This window comes from Triturus cristatus, chromosome 10 (assembly GCF_964204655.1).
Source record: "Triturus cristatus chromosome 10, aTriCri1.1, whole genome shotgun sequence".
Classification (NCBI taxonomy): Eukaryota; Metazoa; Chordata; class Amphibia; order Caudata; family Salamandridae; genus Triturus; species Triturus cristatus.
In genome coordinates, this window is record NC_140593.1 from 258,293,751 (window position 1) to 258,316,802 (window position 23,052).

The following is a 23,052-nucleotide window of genomic DNA, read 5'->3' on the forward strand; positions in this document are numbered from 1 at the left end:
TATCCTTTTTATTAAACATTCTGTTTGTAGCAATAAATGAATAGTATGTTTAATATGTTTGATATATACATATATATATTTCGCTCAAAAACTGAGTTATGGTTCTGTCCCAAATGCATGAACACACTGGAATTTATTGGTTACGTTTTGCTCCACAAACCATATCTGGTACCCCCCCCCCCCCCAGTATTGATGACATCACAAACAACATCAATGATGATATTACTCATAACATCACCACTTACAACACTGATGACATCATCCAGTGATTGTGAGTTAAAAAAAAAAAGTTTGAGTGTTAAATAGATATACCAATTAATATGAATGCGTGTATGAATAATTCAGTGGGTGCATGAGTGTAAGGGTAAGTAAGTGGCTGTGTGATTGACTGTATGGGTGAGTGAGTAGGTGTGTGAGTATCTCTATGGGTGACTGACAGTGTGTGAGTGCTGTATGGGTGTATGAGTGGATATGCCAGTGGCTGTATTAGTGAATGAGTGGGTGTATGAGTGGCTGCATGGGCAAGGGAGTGGATGTGTGTGTAGATCTATAAATCAGAGAGTGGTTGTGTAAGTTCTTGTAAGGATCTGTGAATGGGTTTATGAATGGTTACGTGGGAGTAGCTCATGAAAGGTTCTATGGGGTGTGAGTGGGGGTGTTAGTGATTTTGTGGATGATGTCATCAGTGATGTAATCCGTGATGTCATTTGAGATGCCATCAGTGATGTTATCAGTGATGTCACTGACTATGTCATGATAGATGTACCATGTGAAGTCATAAGCAGTGCATTGCAGCGGCATAAGTTAAAACTAGCTCAGGTAACTGGAACTGCTAAATTTCTCTGTTTTTTTCCACGTGAAACCTGAGCCGAACAATAATGTCCTTTTAAACTTTATTCCCCAACTGGTAGTTTTCCAGGAGATGGGTTTGCAGAGTGCTGCAGAAAGGGGGCATGGTCTCCAAAAACCTCTTAGCAAACTGACTGTGTGGGACTTCCTGGAGGTAACAAAGGGGGTATTTGGCCCCAGCGACTCTCAATAGCCAAGGGGGCTTCATTCACCAACTTGTACTATGCCAGGAGGTGTGTTTGCAGAGTAGTGGAGAAAGGACCTCCTTAATGAATACACAGGTAGTGACTGTATGATTCTTTGAGTGTCATTGCCAAGAACACACTTCGGATACTGGGTGTTTTTGACAAATTGTAAAACACATATATAGCCATATTTTGCATAAAGTTTCAGTGTAGATATTTAGCAAGATACTAATTTAACTTTCCCCTTTGTATACATATGTCGCAATAACTACATCAAAAATGCATTTTTCTTCTTCACAGCATCACCGAAGGTTACAGTGACATCAGTAGTCAAAAATACAAATGACAAAATATAAACAAGATATTTAAACATATTTTACACAAAGTTTGAGTATATCTGTTTAGTAACATAATTGTTTAACTTTATTTTAACAACACATTGAACAAAACCAATAAAAAAAATAACTTGCGAATAGAACATAACCATCAAACACCCATAAAATTTCCCATTTGTACCTAAACCCAACAGGAATCAAAGACCGCTCCAAAACTAATACAATGCACACTCTGTGAAAAGATCCACTCTTGAGAGATGAATACAACATTTTCATGTGGGATAACGTCCATGGTTGATCATCTTAAATCCTAACATAGAAAACATCTCTAACTGGCAATCAAGTAGAGGGAGGGCTGGAGGTCCATTTACATAAATGGCACCAGCAATAACAATTCCCTGCCAAAAAGTATCTTCAAAGGTGCAGACTACTGCAGCAGAAATGGCTCCAGAGTTTTCAAGAATGGCCACGTATTGCATGGACTGTAGTGTTGTTATAACTACCAGTGAGGAGCATATTACAGCTATTCACAATGCAATTTTTTTCCCCTTTTGTATTTTTGCACATTTCTCAGTGTTTTTAGAGTAGCTCAAGTCACTGTTCAAAAGAGGATGAACAAGCGGAGTCTCTATGTGTCTCCACATGTGACAACGTTCTCGAGCTACTTCTTTTTGAAGTCTTGGAAAGTTTGTTTCAACAGCCTCTGCTTTACAGTATTTACACATCTTGGAAGACCTCCCTTGCCCTCTTTCTTCTTCCACTGGGGCCTAGGTTATCTTCTTCAGGCCAATTATTTACAATCAAAGTTCAATTTACATCTCTTACTAGGTCAGTGACAATCTCCTCAATAACACTTTGTAACAGTTCAGCTCTCAGTGCTGCCATCTCTTGAGGAGACTGTGGTGCTCCGAAGCTTGGAAATTCAATGTCTTCCAAAATCAGAGGGAGCCACTTAGCCTTGGTGGAAAAGGAACAGTTAACAACAGAAGAGCATTTGCTTCAGTCCCAGGAACTCTCAGCAAGATCTTGACAATCAGCACCTAATCCTCAGACCTTGCTCCCCTGGCATTTGCAACGAGATAGGTCCACTCAGGAGAGGAATATCTCTGACACAGCACTGGAGCTCTCCTGGATCTTCTTTCCCTTTCTGTGTTTTGTTGGGTCTCACTTAGATCGGACTCGGCAGACTCACTTATTGGTGCAAGTTCTATTTCAGCTGCAAGTCCCAGGTTCCTTCTTCACTGCCTCACAGGCCAGGTCTCACCTGCAGCATGTTTGATCCTCAACTGCACACAACCACGTGTCACACCTGTCTCTTCCACTGAGTCAGACTCTGTCATTCGCAATGTTACCGTCTCACTCAGAGTCTATATCAAAGTCTTGTGTAGCTTGACCCCCCTCAGATAGACTTAGTGTGCATCCAGCCTCTTCATGTACATATGCAGCTTGGTTTGTCCCTTCCCGTGATCCCTCGGTCATGGCTGGGTGTTCTTCTGGGAGAGGAGCTGTTTCTTCAGCGGGACCAAAAACTTGTTGGGTGTGAGAGGCATTAACCCAATTCGGTACTCCGTCACACTTCACAGCAGTTGTAGTCACCAGTATCACTTGATGTGGCCCACGCCAACAAGAATCAAGACAGTTTTTTCATGTGCTTTCTGATGAGAACCCAATTTCCAAGGTATAGGTTGTGCCAGAGATCCTTTGAGATCTTTGCAGTCGCTGCTTCAACCTGATGGGACACAGAACAGACACCGCAGCCAATCCTTTACAGTACTCAAGTACCAAATCATCAGCGATGTTCACTAATGTTGTAGCAGGCACAGCAGGCAAACACATTGCTCTTCCCAAAAGTATCTCATGGGGTGACAACGCAGTCCTCCGGTCAGGAATGATGTGCAGACTCATTAGCACTAAAGGTAAAGCATCAGGCCATTTCATAGATATCAAAGCACACAATTTGGCAAGCCTCGATTTCAAGGTACTGTTGACCTGCTCCACTATTCCTGACGCCTATGGCCTGTAGCTACAACGCAGTCTTTGAGCTGCATTCAAGGTGATGCACAGCAACTTCATAACTTCATTGTGGAATTGTGTTCCTCTATCCAACTCTAATGTAGTTGGAAATCTGAATCAAGGGTTGAGTTCCCTCACCAACAACTTAGCTACTGTGAGGCTGTCACATCTCCTACTTGGGTAGGCTTTGACCCATTGAGAAAATATGCACACAATAACCAGAATATATCTCAATTCATTACACAGAGGCATCTCAACAAAATCCATTTGGATTTGATTAAAGGTAACCCCTGATCTGCCAATGTGGCTCAAGGCATCAACAGTCTTCTTCGCAGCACACACCAATGACACACAGCTTCCGCAAACACCCGAAACCCTGGATTGAACCAAGTCTGTCTGAACAAGTTCACCATTGCATCCCTTCCTATATGAGTTGCTCCTTGAATCTGCCTCACCATTGGATGTAACAAACAATCCAGTAATACCGCCCTGCCATCAGCTGACTCCCTTTTGTCACCCTTCCCCTTCTCACAACCTGTTCTGATTCAAACTGCTTTTTCCTCCTCTGTGGCCTCCATTTGCAAATACCTCAATTCATCCAATGTGCCGGCGGCTGTGGCATCATGTTGAGTTCAGTGTTCTCTGTACTCTCACCAGTATATTCCTCATTGAAAACACATGCATGAAAACCACAGTAGCGTGCAACTTCATCAGTGTACCTATTTCCAACAGTAACAAAATCATTTCCCCTTCCATGGGCTGTGCATTTAAGGACAGCCACCTCTCTTTGCAATTGCAAAGCTTCCAACAGTTGTCTCACATACTCCCCATTTCATATCGGGGACCCAGATGATGTTAGGAACCCTCTCTGAGACCATAGCTGTCCAAAATCATGAACCACCCCTAAACCATACTGGCTATCTGTATAGACTGTGACTAGAATTCTTTCCAAAACGAGGCATGCACGGATCAAGGCAATGACTTTGGCCACTTGTGCGGAGTGTACTCCCTGTAACCAAGCAGCTTTCCCCATCCAGAGATGGTACAGACAGCAAACGCTTCTCCCAAATTTCCTTCATTGTCTCTTATGCATGAACCATAAACAATAATGACTTGATCAGGATCAGACAATGGCTCATCAACAATGTCAGGTCTTAGTTTCATGCAAAACTCAGTGACATCCAGACAGTCATAGTCTTCACATTCTTCCCCATAAGCTATTGGAATAGGTAATAAGGTAGCAGGATTTAACTTAGGACACTGCTTCAGAGTAGCATTTTCAGCAGCAAGAAGCACCAGTTCATACCTTGTCAGCCTGTTATTTGTCAAATGCTGTGTTTTGGTTCTCGTCATCAAAAGGGCAAATGAGTGTGGTACATATAGGGTAAAAGGATGACCCATCACAATGTTTTCACATCGTTCAATGCTGACACCTGCTACAGCAACGAATTTGAGACATCCGGGTAATGCTGAAGCTACAGGATCTAGAGTAGCTGAGAAATAGGCCACTGGTCTACAGGCATCTCCATGTGTCTGGGTGAGTACAGATTGAGCACAACCTTCCAGCTCATGGCAGAACAGAGAAAACGCTTTGTTGTAATCAGGCATTCCTAAAGCTGGAGCGCAACACAGGCACTCTCTCAACTCCAGGAAGGGAAGTAGACAATCGTTATCCCAAGGTATCTGATCACACACATCCTTGTGAGTCAGCATTTGGAAAGGTTTTGCCATCAGGGAAGAATTTGTTATAGCCAACCATTCCCAAGAATATTGTGACCTGTTTCTGGGTACTTGGCAGATTTGTTTTCATGATCACTTCTGTGACACCTTTCTTTTGCACTTTTCAATTCAATGGCCCAAGTACTGTACTTCATTCAGACAGTACGGAAGCTTACTAGGAGACACCTTATGCCCATTGTCAGCCAGATGATTCAGTAAGGCAATGGTATCCTCCATGCAAGCATCTCTCGTCTTGGACGTGATGAGAAGTACATCGATATATCGGACCAACACTAAGTTTCAGGGCAGAAGCAGACTCTCAACATTCTTTTTCAAGACCTGATGGAATATGGATGGAGTTTCAATGTACCCTTGAGGGATATGACACCACATTAAGCCATGATTCTCCAGACAGAAAGAATATAAAAATTGGCTTTTGTCGTACAATGGAATGGATAAAAATGCCTGGCAGAGGTCAATTACGTGAACCATTCAGCTTTGCAAGCAATCTGAAATAGGATGACAGATAGATTCGGTACCACTGGACAACATGGAATCACTATGCCGTTGATCTTCCTACGGTCCTGGACAATGCAATATTTCCCACTCAGCTTCAGCAATTTCATAATAGGAGAATTCCACAGACTTCCCCATGATTTCATTTAGGATGCCCTGTGCAATCATGGATCCAATTACATGTGCAATCCCTGCCACTGTTCTGGGGTCAGGTTGACCTGTATGCGAACTGGCTCGACTCCTCAAACCAGTCCAATCTCTTCCCATGAGAAGCCCTACTCCACTGAAGAAACAATGTCTCTAAGATCCAGAGGCATGTCCTCCACTGTCAGCAAAGGAAGCATGGCAGTACAAAGATTCTGGTTAGCCAATGTGAAAGCAATGTTGTTGTATCTTACCAGATATAGCCGAGTTGTATTATAAGTGTTTCTTTATTAATATTAAATTGCACAATAGCATTCTAGTACAATAAGTTGGTTTCCATTTACATCTGCTCTTCAGCCCCACCAGGAGCAGCCTGCCTGCTGCTCAGCCCATCTTCCAACTGTCATACCTCACCCACACAGGCACCCAAACAGTCCAAGCATCACTGTCACTCCAACATTCCACTCAACACTCACAATGGCAGAGCAGCAGGGAGATAGAAAAACTGGGATACACATAAGTAAATCACTAGGATATAACATATCCCCCTCCTTATAACTGAAAAATGAAAATAACAATACTACATGGGGGAACTATACACTAGAAAGAACATATACAGACAATAGTTCAAAACTCAGGGATGCAAAGTGAAATACAACATCTTGAGAGAGTCTAAACAATTAAGTAACGAGAGAGGATGATTAATTAATTGAGAATCAATATCAAATAAATTGACAATATCACCCATAATCCTCCATAAAAACTATTTAAAAACAGTTTGTAACGTGTAGCAATGGGTGCTACACACCCCGAGACAAAAAGTGTAAAATGGATTCCTCACATAAGGAAAATAACGTACGTTGTGAAGATGGGACTAAAAACCCATCTTGACAACCCTCATGTAAGGGTCAAACACCTGGGACTGTAACCCATAAAATCATCTCTCCTGTAACGGTTTTTAACTTTAACCATGTATATGGGACCATGACCCATAAAGACATACCCTGAGTAAGGATCTTAATGTAACACGTGTAAATGGGACTGACACCCATTGAACCAGTGAACAAGACGTGCAGCACAGGGCAACTTATGCACAAAGTAAAACAAACGTGCAGCATCAGGTGACTTACACACCGTTTAACAAGTGAAAGTATACGTGCAGCGTAAGGTGACTTACACACCGTATAGACAAGACATGTAGCGCATGGCGACTTCCACCGTTAACAGATTCTACATGTAAAGTAATGTAACTACGAAACAGAAAGGTGGGAAACTGACCACCAAGAGACTAGAACCTCCCTCATTTAAGGGTACCTGAGCTTCCAAAGTAAATGAGCAACTTAAACCCATAATGCAATCCCACATGTAAGGGAAATAACATTCAATGTAGTAGTGTAACCTAAATCTATTGCCAATTGTACAACTGGGGCCAGAACAACCCCTAAACTAAACCCACTTGTACGGGATATGTATACTACAACATAAAGATATAGAGTGTATACTGTGTAAGGTGTCATATTCGCATCGTAGTTTAACCAATATTAGACAAATAGGAGCACTAGAACTGTGCGCACAAGAAAGAAATGGGTAACGTTAACAGGCCCCACAAACAAAGTACTGCTAAACAGGAAACACACTAGTTACATTAACGCTAGAAAAATCTTTGTGACAAACAGAATAAAACATTTTCAAAGCGTGTTCTCTGCCCTGACTTCCAGGCATCGCATTTCATGTCCAGATGAGTGGTGAACCCTAAATGAATGCCCCAGAGCAATGTCAACCTTCATTACTTCGAGCTTGCATGAAGATGTCTGAGGACCCCACAGGAATTACATGCAGCATACTAATACATTTGCCTGAGATGGGTGTCATTGCGTTGTTTATTCCCGTATGCAAATCAACTGTCAAGCTTTGTTAAAAACAAACTGACCACCAGACAACGGAGCTTTGCCAAATAGTTCCCTATTTTCAGAGTGAAGTGGAGTGGAGCAACACACCGGGATCGTGGAACGAGCTCGGTCTCGTTCACATTTCTGTAACTCTTATATGGTACATATTGCAGTTGGCCGAAAGAAATCCGATGCAAGCTAGACTCCACAGGACATTTCGTAGCCTCTGTGATTGCATGCAGCCTCGATGGCGCTGCGCCAGATGGCTCAACACACGTCCGTGCAGCAAACCATCCCAAAGCAGCTAGGGGAGCTGCATAGAAACCACGACGTCGATCAAGAGACTCGTGGCAACACAAGGTGAAGGTGAGTGCGTGTGCATTACTAGACTCATGCCACCATTTGAAAATGCACCGCAGTGGTGAACTGCCATTGTTACCTCACTAAAAAAAAGTTCCCACACACGCCGCCTGTAGCATGGCTGTTTTACCACAGTTTCTCTATGCCTTAGAAGTAGACCCCAGTAAAATGTTCTCAGCGCAAGAGTACCACCCTTGTCGCCGGCACCACAACCAGGCTCCACATGAAACACTGCGCATTCCCCAGAAGTGGAAACACACAATGCGAAGACATCATAGCGCAGCATGCCACAATACCTTTCAGCAAAATCACATCCGAAAGCAACACTTTCCTCAGATCCAACGCTGCAAGGCTGATTCCAAAAGGACGAAGATGCAGTGTGCAGCAATCTCCCTTCCAGCGCACACATTAAGATGACTGAGCAGCTTATTGATGCCATAGTTTTAAACCATGTAAACTTATAAACTCCACCAAAACCATTTGAGTCAAAACTTGTTGTCAAATATCCAAATAAAGTCAAATGTACCAAAGTTAAGATGTGGCAGGGCTCAGGCTCATATCGGTTATCCACCTGTACTTGATTAAAAAGTAGAAGACCAATGAAGCATATCCAGGCTGGGACTGTCCACTGACAAGGACACTTTGGTGCTGGCATGCCTGGTGCTTCATAGTAGATGCTTTATTCTTCATTTATGTAGGTTTCCTTAGTTTCTCTATATCCATACCATAGACAGTTTCTTTAAATCCAGTAATAAGCATGGGTCTGGGTCCAGATCGCCGCAAATTTATGTATCTTACCAGACATAGCTGAGTTGTATTATAAGTATGTCTTTATTAAGATCAAGTTGCAGGATGGCATTCTAGTACAATAAGTTGGTTTCCATGTACATCTGCTCTTCAGCTCCACCAGGAGTAGCCTGCCTTCTGCTCTGCCCATCTTTCAACTGTCACACCTCACGCACACAAGCACCCAAATATTCCAAGCAACACTGTTACTCCAACGTTCCGCTCTCATCACTTACACTGGCTGAGCAGCAGGGAGAAAGGTAAACTGGGATACACTTAAGTAAATAACCAGGAGATAACAAATGTCCTCCTCATTAGTCTGCAATTCAATTCCCTTTGGTGTGCAATAGATAGTACAGTTCAATTTTCACAACAAGTTACACCCTAGCTAACACACTAGACTCCAATCACACACCACAACCTGATGGTGATCCTGAAAGGTTCCAATTTTTACCTGGACCTTTTCCGTCAAAGGGTTTGTCATTCTTTTGTTAGAAACTCCTATAACTTGTATCGGTTTTAAAGAGGTTACTGCAGATCTTACAGTAGAACAGGTAGCACCAGTATCAATCAAGAATGTAATTAGATGACCATCTACGTCTGCTTCTACGTATGATCCTCTCTGGACTACCTCTATGACTGCTCCAAGAGCGGTCTTCCTCCCTCCTCAGGCACCATCAGCACCATCATAAGGATAGGTCCAGATCAAATCTAGGGCTTCCATTAAGGGAATCTGATGGAACGTTCTATTACCCAGTGAAATTCTTGGAGCTTGAGGCACCTGTAGTATCTGGTTTGGATTCCCTCCCATATTAAATGATCTCGTAATGGTCACTATTGGTAAATGATTTACCCCATCTGCCACCTGTATGTGTTCTTCTCCTTGCTTCTGATTCGCAGGATTAAGGTAACACTCGCACTTCCAATGTCCGATTTTGTGACAAAAATTACAGGCAGTAGTCTTTTTCAGGGTCGCAACATCTATCTCTGCCTTCGGATCTATAGGTATACCTATCCCTCTTCCCTGGCCCATCAACCCCACAATTGATTGCACTTGTACACCTCCAGGTGTTTTTCCCTGACCATGAGTTACAGTTCCCATCATTCCCTGTGCCTACTCTCCATTTTGAGCATTACGCATTTAGACTAACATCCATGCCTCCTATATCCTCCTGTGTTTCGATTCCACCTCATCACAGCAATACCTGGCATCCAGTAAGATTTGTCTAAGTATTTGTTTTGCCAACAGATTAGGTGCTGTTTGATCACGTGGCTGATCTCTGGCCTTAGTCCAGTCACAAATTTGGACACAAAATGTCCCATGTCTTTGGGGTCGAGTATATATGTACTGCTGTACTGCTTGAAAGCTTGTAACAGCCTTTCATAAAAAAGCTAATACTGACTCTTTAAGCTCCTGGGTAGGTCGATCTATCTTAACACAATCAATGTCCTAATGGGCTATTTTGGACTGCAACCATGTGATCACCTGAGCGTACTTCTTCATGACCCTCGGCGAAAGACCATGAGTTAATAAATACCTCTCTGGTTCAGCTGTAGGCCACTCAACAGCTATCTTACTGGCGGAACATAGATCACTAGGAACCACAATTTCAAGCAAGGTGCTTAAATCAATCCACAACACTTTGGAGAACTTCACAAAGTGATCGACATTTTTATGCCACTAAGCAGGTTTGTCTCTTAATCTGTAAAAATCACTTCTGAATGCAGCAATGTCACATTGGCTCCAGGTAAATGCACATACCCTCCACTAGGCACTTCCTGTAATGGGAATACCTGTACTCCTTGCATTCCCACTCCAGGGGGTGGTGTATCTCCTGTCACCTTTCTTATGCTCTTCTTCTTTGACCACCTCTCTTCCCATTTTCCAGCATTCTACAAGCCCTTATTCCCATTACTTGTTCCCGAATGTGTGTCCTCAATCCAGTCGCTCTTTTTTCCTCTAACTCTGTGTCACTGTAAGTAAGCCTGTGATTTCCCTGCAATGACTTTGTCTGGGATAAATATACTCCATACCTATGAGCCAACTCTTACAACTTATCATGACATCCTTAGCCATAAACAGCAAGTCATCTGGTTCATGCATTTCTATTTGGTCTTAAGGTAGACTCCCACTGAGGATTTCCTCTAATTCATCCTGACCACATGCACTAGCTTATTGCAGCCTTGATGGTGCACTGTCTCGACTTACTATTCTGGCACCCCTTGCTGTTATTATGATCCCTTAACCAAGACTCTAAATCACCCATTTATGGACTGTAAGGTCGAGGACGCTCAGCGACTAACCCATCCAACAAGCTGTCTTCATTATCACTACTGTCACTCCCATTTGCCCTTCTGATCCTATCCTATGGTCCTCCATCTCCTATCAGCTCTAGGTACAACCTCTATCCCTCAATGGTATCCACTCCTGACCTCTTAAGCTTTGAGTCCCACTGTGCATCCTGATATGCCTTCATAGTTTTCTTCATCCTCCCTTGATATATCTGTCTTTGCTTAGCATGAGCTGCATGCATTCATGCATTTAAAGCCTCAAATTGAGTGGGTAAAGGCAAGGGTCGCATCGCAATAATCATTCCCCTGAGCTGATACAAAACCACTATCCTGAATGTGCCAAAGTGTGGAAATGACAATTCACCCTACTTTTCAGTGATCTTGTGCCAATTTTGGAGCCAAAATATAATGTGAAGCCCAACTTTAGTTCCATGTAGTGTGCTGGTGTATAATCGGGTGCCGCATCTTCTCCCACTCGAGTAACAACTCCATCACCCCAGAAAACATTCATAAGATCCTAAAGCAATGCCTGGTCTCAGAAATTGCAAATTTTGTTCAATTGATTACGGCGGCACAATCCTTTTCAACCACAGACTTCCCAATGAGTACCAACCAATCCCAGCACGGTGTTACACCAACCGGCCTATCGCATCACGGCACAACCCAGTGTCACTCTCACTCATCGCAGTGGCTCACCCTCCTTCACATTTCTCCATACACATTTACTCACACAATCATCTTAAATCCGTAATTATCAGTCACTCTAAAAGATCAATAAAATTCAGCCTCTCAAGAACCTTCACACACAGTAACGCTCAACCAGCGTGGATGAACCAAATCAGTATAATTAACCCCTGTATACAGGGTTCACTAGACTATTCCCATATGTCTCATTCACACACAGTTCCCTATCCTCGGTGTAACTGACGATGATGTATCAAGACAACTTCTCAATTCATGGGTCAGATAATCACAGTCTTGGTGTCTTCTACAGCATTTGATATCTAGGGATCTTTGGTTACTTTGGGACCTGCAACTCAAATCTCTATTTTTGGTCCATGTCAGACCCGAAACCACATTCACTGGACTCTTAGTTCAACTCCTCAAGACATCACACAATCAAATCATTCCCGCAATCATACATACTATTTATTCTCAATCCTCCATCCGCTGCTGATTTCGATGCACTATCAAACTCAGTCAGTCTCTTCCAGTTTCCATCCCCTTCTGTTCTCTGTCATTGGGCTCTAGTTCGGGGCATTGGGGTTCTAGGTTCCACCTACTCTAGATTACTTTTAGATTCTCCCCTTACTACATCTGTGAACTATTCTACTTTGCTACCAACTGCATGGGCCGGAACCATTAGATCTAAACCTTTTCTATGGACACAATCCGTTGGTTATTTTGCACAGCATGAAATCGTAAAGGAGAGAAAACTTCACTGGATGCATAATTTGCGGACAACTATATAGGGTTAGTTTAAATTTAAGTTTAAGGGATTTATAAAGCGCAAGGCTACCCGCAGGCATCCCAGCGCTAATTAGTTTGTTACAAAGCCAAGAATAACTGGATATAGAGACACCACAACACAAGAGTATAAAAATTCAAAGAATTTAGCATGAAGCCAAATCTAAACATCCAATTTAAATGGTGCAACATGAACAAGACTATTAATTCAAGAAGTGGATGCAGAGAATCAAGAAGCATGAGTCCAAATTCCCCAGCATCAAGGGTTGAGGGGTAAAAATAATTTGTTCTATCCCTAATCTAGCACTTAGGTGACATCCCTACTTAAGCTTTTTCAATGGAAAGGAAAGGTGTCAGTGAGTGGAGTCTTCCTAAGAAGCCTCTCCACCAACAATGGGTCAAGTAGCATAAAGCCACTATCACAAAAGAAAGAGCTCATTCTGAGATGCTCTCTCTCCAAAGACAAGAACGAAGTGGGCACTTCCCCTAATACCAACAATCAATTACCACAGGTAGAATTCAAATAATGCACAGAGTGCACAAAGTTCACAATGGGCACAGTCATGCGTGTACTTTTCCACAATGTTTTCCATCTACATCTCTTGTGACAATTAGCCCTTGGTTCCCATGCCTTCTCTCATGTGAATCAGTCTCCATCTTTATCATCTCCAAACCATGTAACTGCAACTTCTTCTCTCCTAATTAATGCTTCTCCACCTGCAATACAAACTTGTGAATGAACAGTTTCTACAGTGCACATGAAATTCAACTATTAATTCTAAAGTGAGAGTTGTCAGGAACTTGCATTTCAGGCCTATGTTAACATAGGAACATGTTGCTGTAAGCATTACAGATTTGCATAACCCTATGGCGTTTAACAAACACATCTAGCACATTATAAAAATATTATTGTTAAACACATTTAGTATATGAATGTTGTCAGTTTCACATTACAAGTTTTTCACGTTAACATTTTCTGCTACTTACATTAATTTTGTAAGTCAATTCTCCATGCTACTTGTCAATAACCTAAACATGTCACGTAACTGCGTTTCTCAATTCTAACACCTCATGTTAATATAATTGCAAGATTATATGCAGATGCGCTCTACATATAATTATGACGCACCCCTACAATTGAAATGAGATTTCCGCTCCATCAGTTGCATTGAAAACTTTTCCTAAAAGGATCCCCATTCCTATGGATACATTGGGGTACATATTCATGGGGATAGCGCCACCAGAACATCACTTTTAGTGGCAATCTGGTGGCCCTATGTCTTTTACTGTATTTAGAAAGCAGCATTAAGCTATGTTTTGTGGCTTGATGCCGCCTTGTAAATACAGCCCTTATACGCTCATCACTTTGTGTGAAAGGGGCGTGCAATGGGTGTCGCTGTGGCACTCCACCACCAGAGTTAAATCAACAGAAGAGTGTTCCTTTTCTCAAACGAAGAACAGGCATGTAGAAAAACCCATTAGGTTTTTTAGAAAGCCCTCACTCACCAACCTGGTTGTTGACATGGTTCATCATCGGGCCCCACCAGGAGAGGCCGAATGCCACCCTGGTGTGCTGCAACACCAGAATTACAGAAGAGCTGGTAACAGGTGAATTGTGAAAGGTGAAGAGTGAATTTAAAAATGTCTAGACTGGGTCAAAAAAATATTTTATTAGTTGTGCCAATCAGACATGAATAAAAATATAGTGTGGGATAAGAAACTAAATTAATTGTTCAGTTTCATCCCTAGAAGTGTGGTCAACATGTTTCTGCCTATGTGTGATTGTTTATCAGGCTTTCATCAGGACCAAAGTGTAATGAACCTCGGCGGTATGGGCATGCTAAGGCCCACCCTAACCAGAGGATACTAGTGCAAAAAATTATTAAAAATACTAGATTTCAAAAAGATCCTCCTAGTTAGAGAGGAACCAAGTTTATTCTGTTAAAAAATTAGTGACAAACAGTAACAATCAAATAAAGAAGACGAAAGATATCATAAATATAATCTTTTGTAGCTTGTCATGGCGGAGAAAACATGCATCAGTGCTCTTCGTAGTGCACGTTTTAGCAGTAGCACTGATCTCACGTGCTGCTATTGGTGAACTTGTGTACTTATAGGATCTACAGAAGAAAATGATGTGGCTAAGGGCTATAATTCCCTATATACCCAAAACAGCATATAGTCTATGCGCATAAAGTAAAGGTATAAAAATGCTGAGGGCAATGGTGCTCGATATGCCCAAATTAGCGTTTAACAGTAGCAAGTGATCTACAAGGAAAAAAACGCTAAGAACAGATAGACACACACATAGTGCTGCTGGGGATGTCTACGGTAATAGAAATAAAAATAGCATATATCTTACAGAGAGTGTAACCACTAGTTACACCATGGGTCACGGGAGGGGGGTGGTGGCAAAATGGCACACCCTAGAGAAAGAAAAATTGAAAATTAAAACTAAGGTTGAGAATTCTCAGACAGTCTTGGCTCGTGGAGAAGTCACTGGACTCACGCCTTCAGCGCCAGGGACCCACTTGGTACCTGTGTGGTCCCTCTTGAAACCGAACCCTGTCGATGTTGAAACGAGGGTCCTGGGGTGAATTTAAACACAGCCCAGTCGGTGAGGGACTCGGTTTAACTGGGCGCGTCATCACGCAAGCGTAGATGACGTGCCGGTATCCAGCCAATCAACATAGCAGTAACTCGGGATCCGAGCAAGCGTCCAATCCCGGTGCGAGCGAGAGGGTCGCCCTGTGGTCTCCATGGCGACCGTTAAGTTTTAGCAAAAAAAGCGAATTTAGTTTGATTGTTCCGTTTCAAACTCACATTCTGGATAAAGAAAAGAGAAAAAACATGCACATTTACGGGATTAATCGATTACATAAACAATAGTTGTGGACTATTGTATTTAGATTAATGTCAAATCCACACATACAGAGGTGATTACTCAGGTAGAGCAAGTGCAAACTCAATTTTACATTAATGTGCAAAGAGCTTGGGGCAGAAAAACCAGAGCGCTCGCTGATCAAAAAAGGGAAGCAAGGAAAGCCACCAAAGGCAATATGGGTCATTGAATGGCATTGGCTATTTTCATAAGGAATGCAGATATTTAGAGCTGGAATATTATCAGAGCAGGAAAGTCTCATGGTCAAAATAGTGGATCTCATAGTCAGACCATGGTTAGGGTGGTGTCGAGTAAGGGATATGCCAAATATTAAATTATCTCGTAGTCAGACCATGGTTAGGGTGGTGTCGAGTAAGGGGTATGCCCAACACTAAATGATGGTTGGATGACCCTCAGGCAATCCATAATGGAGATGGTATTTGAAAAAAATATATATAATAACAGAATAAATACAAAGTGCAGGGGGGTTAGATTAATTGTGTAACACTGTCCCCCACGGGATATTGTCATTCAGTCCCTGGTGGTGTGTACCCAAACGGTATACCCACCTCTGTTCTTTCTCGTATAAGATTTTCTGTATGTTTCGTTGTGTTTTGACTTGTTCAATAACTTTCCATCTTGGATCATTCGTTGTATGGTTATGTTGTAACAAATGCTCACTGAGTTTCGTGGTGATACATCCACATCTGATGTTGCTGCGATGTTCGCATACACGCAATTTCACTTTGCGTGTGGTCATGCCCACATACCATGACCCACAGGGGCAACTTATCAAGTAAACCACATTCGTGGAGTTACAGTTAGGGTGGGCCTTCTGTGTCCATATTTTTCCAGGTTCAAGGTCCAAGGTTTTTGTGTGTGATGTGAGATGGCAGATGCTACAATTTGAGCAGGGATAATGTCCCAACACTCGTGGTAAGCCCCATGCATCAGTAACGGATGGAAAATCCATTATGGGTCTATCTCTGGGGCGGGTGTTGACCAAGGTGTCTCTTTGACTACGTCCTTTCTTAAAGTAAAAAAGGGGTTTCTCCCATTGTCTGTTATTACTTGTAAGGATTCTCCAATGCTTGTTGATGGCTTTTTTAAATGCATCTGATGCAAGTCAGAGGGATTCCGTTTATCTCCTTCGGGTTTTCTTCTAGAATGTTTTCTCTAGGTTGATTCCGAGCTGTTTTTTAGCCTTTATTAAGAACCGTGTCTGAATATCCACGTTGTTTTAGTTTGACAGTCAGGTCAGATGACTGTGTGCGGAAATCGTCCAAGTGGCTGCAATTTCTTCTTGGACATAGATATTGCCCGTAAGGAAGATTCTCCCTTTGGGGTCTCGGATGAAAGCTGGAGAAGTCCAAAATGTTATATCTTGCTGTTGTTTTGTAATGGGTTTTGGTTGAAAAATGCCCATTATGTTTCGAGATTACCATGTGTAGGAACACAACTTTCTGTTTGTCTGCCGTATGTGTAAATTTTAAGTTTTGATCCAGTGTATTGATCCACAGTAAGAAATCTTGTAGGGATTCTTCCGCTCCTTGCCATATCATAAGAATATCGTCTATGTACCTCTTCCAAAAAGAGGCAAAAGGATTGTTGGTACTTTGAATAAATTTACGTTCAAAATCATGAACATAAAGGCCCGCTACACTGGGGGCAAAGGTACTGCCCATTGAAGTCCCAGTTGACTGGAGGAACAGAGTACCTTTATATTAAAAAAATTCCTGTTTCACTGCTAGCGTTGCGCATTCCAAGATGAATTATTTTGGTGTTAGGTATTCCCATGGAATTGCGTCTAAAGCCTCACCCAGGACTCTGATGGTATCGTCCTGGGGAATACTTGTATAAAGACTCTCAATGTCTAAAGTTACAAGTATGGTTGAGTCAGTGTCAAAAGCAGTGACGGTGCGTCCATTGGGGGTGTTTGGGCGATGCCCCCCGCCCACAGCTCCCTCGGCGTCTTTGAACTTAAGTAAACTCTTAGTTTATTTAAGTTCAGCGGCTCCGAGGGAGAACTGACAATTATGTCAGTCAGCATAACGTCGGACCGCCCAACCCTTCAGAATCTGAAGGGGGTGGGCAGTCTGGCGTCATGTTGACTGACAGGCATTGTCAGGGGCAGGCACCAGCAGCAGCACAAGTGCGCATGAATGGGGAAGGTAGGCCAATTTTTGCGCCGTGCCCAGTCATGCGCACTGGTGCCTGCTCAGGCTGGCGCATGCACATTAGGAGAGCAAACCTCGTTCTCCTAATGGGCAGGCGGGCGTAGCGTAACACTGCCCTGACCTGCTCTAAGTCAATCCTGGCCCTGCTCCAGCGCCAGGATTGACTGAGAGGGGCTTGCTACTTCCCAGCAGTGATGCGGCTGTTCCACTGTTGGCGCCAGAACGGACCCGAGGCGGCGCGTACCTAGTCAGGTAGGATTGATTTTATTTTAAAACTCCCCCCCCCGGCCCCCACCCCTGCCCGACACCCCCTCTTCTCCCCACGAGCCGCGACTGCATTGTAATCCTGCATGTTGGCACATGTTAAAGAGTTGCAAAATTCAGAATGCACTGTATTTTTAGGGCACTGAGGGGCATATTAGCAAGAACCTCGTTAAAATTATTTTCCATGGTGCTCACGAGAAATTTGAGAAAAGGAACACTCTTCTGTTGATTTAGCTATATTTTTGAGGGGAGTAAGAGTGCTCCTTAGTTTGTTTCCTTTCCTCTCGAGTCGTTTCCTACATATTTATCAGCGCACAGCTGTGAGAGTTTTTCCTCCTATAGGGATAGGTCTGATTTGATACAGACCTACTCCTTATTTTCCCAACCCAATTTTTTTTTTCTGCGGTATATCTTACTTCTCGCGATCACCATAAAAAATCTGGGTCTCACTTACCCAGAGTCAGAGGCGGATGCAATCCTGGCACACCCATCACTCTTTGCAGATCCTTCCATTTCACAAGCTATAACTCACACTAGTGAATGGGAGAAACTGTCAGAACTAAAAAAGAACAGAATCCGCACAATCCTACACTGGACAATTCTTACGGAGTATCTCCGCACAAACATTGCACCAAAAGGCCTCCTTGTGACCAACGCACCACGTATCTTTTTAGAAGATACTATCTTCAGAAAAGAGTGGGCAATGATCGCGTGGCATTGCACACGCGATTGGCTGGTGCTAATAATAAAAACAGCGGTAAGACTCTCTGAAGCACTCATGGTGGAAATACAACAGACAGAAAACCATTTTAAAACAACATTGACTGGATATAAAAAGTGACTGGATGAGATAAATAAAGATATTACAGAATACAAAGACAGCCTGACCCAGACGAAAGTGACGCAATTTCAGAAAGCTCTAAAGAAATTCACTTTCAACAAAGTCTACCCCATGCTGACCCGTCCTACACTCCACCGAGTAGGTATAATTTTAACACAGATACTTCAGATGATAATTCTTCCAATTCCAGTGGGTCAAGTAATGGTAGCTTTAGGCAGAGACAAAGGGGAGGGATACGAGGTGCAACCAGGCCCAACGTCAAACAACCAATGTGGCCACCCTACCCTATTCCAGGAGGACGGATGCACCCTATGCATTTTCAGCATCCTCAAATTCCAATGATGGGCTGGAATCCTGACTTCATACAAACTCCCCATTTTCAAACAAATTCTTACTGTTCTCCTTTTTTAGAGAGAGGCCGCAGAGGAAGAGGAAAGAGGAGAGGGCAGAATCAAGTCCGATGGGAGCAAGACGACCCAGTGGGCAACAACACTCAGAGCAAATTCCAAGGCGAGCACGAGTGCCCTGGGAGTCTGATTGTTAACCTCTCTGATCTGGCTTTATCCGCAGTAGAAACCAAAGTCCTCGAAAGGGGGTTAGGCTTCGTACCTACTGCCCGTCTGGATAAGTTCCGACTTCATTGAGAGCTTTCCAATTTCTTTCGAAAACTAAAATTTAAAGCTTTTTTCGAAGGAAAAGACATGACAGCACCAGAACACAGTTCAGAAGACACTGGTTTTAGGGCTAAATCTACTTTCAACCCACCTCCGCACACTGTGCCAGCAGAAATCACTGATTTTGAGCAGGCGGTTTTAATGAAATTGAGACTCTGTAGAAACCTGAAACATTCAAGAACCTGAGTGCCTCTGAATTTAAGGCCCATAGAAAATCTGCAATTGAACACCGCCATCACGATAAAACCAGCAGATAAAGGCAGTGGAGTGGTGATCCAAAACACTACTGATTACAAACAAGAATGCCAATGTCTCTTGGTTGATACTAAGAATTATCAACCACTGATCAGGGATCCTTCCCTCGAATTGAAGACTCGCCTAAAGAGCCTGGTAAGAGAGGCAGAAGAGAAGGGTCACATTACTAAACATGAAGCTGAATTTCTGACAGAGGGGGCCAACGTAATACCCTATTTTTATACGTTGCCCAAAATACATAAAAACAGAACACCCTCACCTGGACATCCAATCGTCTCAGGAATAGGATCTCAACTTGAGCCTTTATCACGCTTCTGTGATAATTTCCTAAAACCCCTAGTCCAACAGACTCTGACCTATCTTAAGGATACAAAAAATCTCCTTAATCTACTAAAGAACTTGCCTTTTGACACTGACTCAACCATACTAGTAACTTTAGACATTGAGAGTCTTTATACAAGTATTCCCCAGGATACCATCAGAGTCCTGGGTGAGGCTTTAGACGCAATTCCCTGGGAATACCTAACACAAAAATAATTCATCTTGGAATGCGCAACGCTAGCAGTGAAACAGGAATTTTTTTAATATAAAGGTACTCTGTTCCTCCAGTCAACTGGGACTTCAATGGGCAGTACCTTTGCCCCCAGTGTAGCAGGCCTTTATGTTCATGATTTTGAACGTAAATTTATTCAAGGTACCAAAAATCCTTTTACCTCTTCCATAAGTTTTTGGAAGAGGTACATAGATGATATTCTTATGATATGGCAAGGACCGGAGGAATCCCTACAAGATTTCTTACTGTGGATCAATACACTGGATCAGAACTTAAAATTGACACATACGGGAGACAAACTGAAAGTTGTGTTCCTAGACGTGGTAATCTCTAAACATAATGGGCATTTTTCAACCAAAACCCATTACAAAACAACAGCAAAAAACCACCTTTTGGACTTCTCCAGCTTTTCATCCGAGACCCCTAAGGGAGAACATTCCTTACGTGCAATATCTACGTCTAAGAAGAAATTGCAGCCACTTAGACAATTTCCGCACTCAGTCATCTGACCTGACTGTCAAACTAAAACAACGTGGATATCCAGACACGGTCCTTAATAAAGGCTACAAAAGAGCTCGGAATCAGCCTAGAGAAGCCATTCTAGAAGAGAACCCGAAGGAGATAAACGGAATCCCTCTGACTTGCGTCATTTCAGTAGGGCATCAAATATTAAAAAAGCCATCAACAAGCATTGGAGAATCCTTACAAGTAATAACAGGCAATGGGGGAAAACTCTTTTTTTCCTTTAACCCCTTCGGTGCTCATGACGGAATGGTTCCGTCATGACCCACGGTTGAGCTGTGCTCATGACGGAACCATTCCGTCATGACCACACCCGCGCAAGATTCCGTCAGCACAGCGGCGGAATCTGCGCAGCATCGAAGGGGTTAAGAAAGGACGTAGTCAAAGAGGCACTTTGGTCAACACCCGCCCCAGAGATAGACCCATAACGGATTTTCCATCCGTCACTGATGGATGGGGCTTACCACGAATGTTGGGACATTATCCCTGCTCAAATTGCAGTATCTGCCATCTCACATCACACACAAAATCCTTGGACCTTGAACCTGGAAAAATATGGACACGGAAGGCCCACACTAACTGTAACTCCACGAATGTGGTTTACTTGATAAGCTGCCCCTGTGGGCATGACCACACACAAAGTGAAATTGCATGTATGTGAACATCGCAGCAACATCAGATGTGGACGCATCACCACGAAACTCAGTGAGCACTTTTTACAACATAACCATACAACGAACGATCTAAGATGGACAGTTATTGAACAGGTCAAAACACAAAGAAACATACAGATAATCTTATATGAGAAAGAACAGAAGTGGGTATACCGTTTGGGTACACAGCACCAGGGACTGAATGACAATATCCCGTGGGGGACAGTGTTACACAATTAATCTAACCCCCCTGCTCTTTGTATTTATTCTGTTATTAGATATATTTTTTTCAAATACCATCTCCATTATGGATTGCCTGAGGGCTATCCAACCATCATTTAGTGTTGGGCATACCCCTTACTCGACACCACCCTAACCATGGTCTGACTACGAGATATTTGGCATATCCCTTACTTGACATGACCCCAACCATGGTCTGACTATGAGATCCACTATTTTCACCATGAGACTAACTTTCCTGCTCTGATAATATTCCATCTCTAAATATCTGCATTCCTCATGACAATAGCCAATGCCATTCAATGACCCATATTTCCTTTGGTGGCCTCCCTTGCTTCACTCTTTTGATCAGCGAGGTTTGTCTGCCCCAAGCTCATTGCACATTAATGTAAAATTGAGTTGGCACTTGCTCTACCTGAATAGTCAGCTCTTTATGTGTGGATTTGATATTAATCTAAATACAATAGTCCACAACTATTGTTTATGTAATCGATTAATCCCGTAAATGTGCACGTTTTTTCTCTTTTCTTTATCCAGAATGAGAGTTTGAAACGGAACAATCGAACTAAACTCGCTCTTTTTGCTAAAACTTAACGGTCGCCATGGATACCACAGGGCGACCGTCTCTCACGCACCGGGATTGGATGCGTGCTCGGATCCCGAGTTACAGCTATTTTGATTGGTTGGATACCGGCGTGTCGTCGACGCTTGCGTGATGATGCGCCCGGTCAAACAGAGTCTCTCACCGACCGGGCTGTGTTTAAATTCACCCCGGGACCCTCGTTTCAACCTCAACAGGGTCCATTTTCAATAGGGAGCACACAGGTACCAAGTGGGTGCCTGGCGCTGAAGGCGTGAGTCCAGTGACTTCTCCACGAGCTAAGTACTGTCTTAGAATTCTCAACCTGAGTTTTAATTTTCAATTTTTCTTTCTCTAGGGTGTGCCATTTTGCCCTCTTCCATGACCCATGGTGTAACTCGTGGTTACACTCTCTGTAAGATATATGTTATTTTTATTTCTATTACCTTGGACATGCCCAGCAGCACTATGTGTGTGTCTATCTGTTCTTAGTGTTTTTTTCCTCATAGATCACTTACTACTGTTAAACGCTAATTTGGGCATATCGTGCACCATTTCCCTCAGCATTTTTATACCTTTACTTTCTGCGCAGAGACTATATGCTGTTTTGGGCATATAGGGAATTATAGCCCTTAGCCACACCTTTTTCTTCTGTAGATCCTATAAGTGCACAAGTTCACCATTAGCAAAACACACAAGATGATGGACAGAATGTTGCACATTGGCAAAACAGTCACTCCCAGTCACAGATCTGGGTTTAATCCATCGTTATTTTGCTCACCACGCCACCCCAGTTCAGACATGGCCATATGCAAATCAGTCTTGAACCTGTGCCTCATGGGAACTGTCCAGCCCGA

General features: G+C 42.9%; 1 protein-coding gene across 1 annotated transcript in view; it reads left to right on the plus strand.

Moving 5' to 3' along the window:
* The window catches only part of ABCB5 (ATP binding cassette subfamily B member 5), an 837,677-nt gene that overhangs the window by 803,189 nt on the left and 11,436 nt on the right, over nt 1–23,052 (plus strand). The window lies entirely within an intron of this gene.